This window comes from Oncorhynchus nerka, unplaced genomic scaffold (assembly GCF_034236695.1).
Source record: "Oncorhynchus nerka isolate Pitt River unplaced genomic scaffold, Oner_Uvic_2.0 unplaced_scaffold_1632, whole genome shotgun sequence".
Taxonomy (NCBI): Eukaryota; Metazoa; Chordata; class Actinopteri; order Salmoniformes; family Salmonidae; genus Oncorhynchus; species Oncorhynchus nerka.
In genome coordinates this window covers 11,550-12,521 of record NW_027039690.1, presented here as the reverse complement: position 1 = coordinate 12,521, position 972 = coordinate 11,550, and positions in this window count along the sequence as shown.

Genomic DNA, 972 nt, shown 5'->3' with positions numbered 1-972 from the left:
AAAGGTCCCTGTTTCGAAACCGGGCGGAAACAGTCCTTTTTGACACATGCAGTAAGTAACGTATTTATAAAAGATAATAGTTGTTCTAATAAATGCCTTATTTTGGAAATTCGAATACATGCAATGAATATCTGTAAAACTCGGGTTACTCCTTGCTGATGATACTATCAGCAGTTTCCGTAGTGTAGTGGTTATCACGTTCGCTTTACACGTGAAAGGTCCCTGGTTCGAAACCGGGCGGAAACAGTCCTTTTTGACACATGCAGTAAGTAACGTATTTATAAAAGAGATGAGTTGCTTTCATGAATACCTTATTTTGGAAACAGAGGTCTCTGACACATGTGAGAAATACTGTATTTGTAACAGAGAATTTTCATAAATGCATTATGTTGGAATTTCGAATTCGTGCGATGAATATATGTACAATTTGGTTTACTCCACAGTAATAATTCTAGCAGCAGTTTCTCTAGTTTAGTTATTATCAAGTTTGTTTTACACACGAATGGTCCCCGGTTCGAGGCCGGGCGGAAACAGTTCTCTATGACAAATCCAGTAAGTACTGTATTTGTAACAGAGAATAGTTGTTCTAATAAATGCCTTATTTTGGAAATTCGAATACATGCAATGAATATCTGTAAAACTTGGGTTTACTCCTTGCTGGTAATTAATGCTGCAGTTTCTGTAGTTTAGTGGTTATCACGTTCGCCTTACATGAAAATTCTATTTTTCATTAATGCCTTCTTTTGGGAATCAAAAGATTCCATAGCGTAGTGGTTATCAAGTTCACTTAAGACGCAAAATGTATACTTTTCGATGCTGGGCGGAAACAGAGGTCTCTGACACATGTGAGTAGTACTGTATTTGTAACAGAGAATTTTCATGAATGCATTATATTGGAATTTCGAATTCGTGCGATGAATAAATGTAAAATTTGGTTAACTCCACGGTGATAATTCTAGCAGCAGTTTCTCT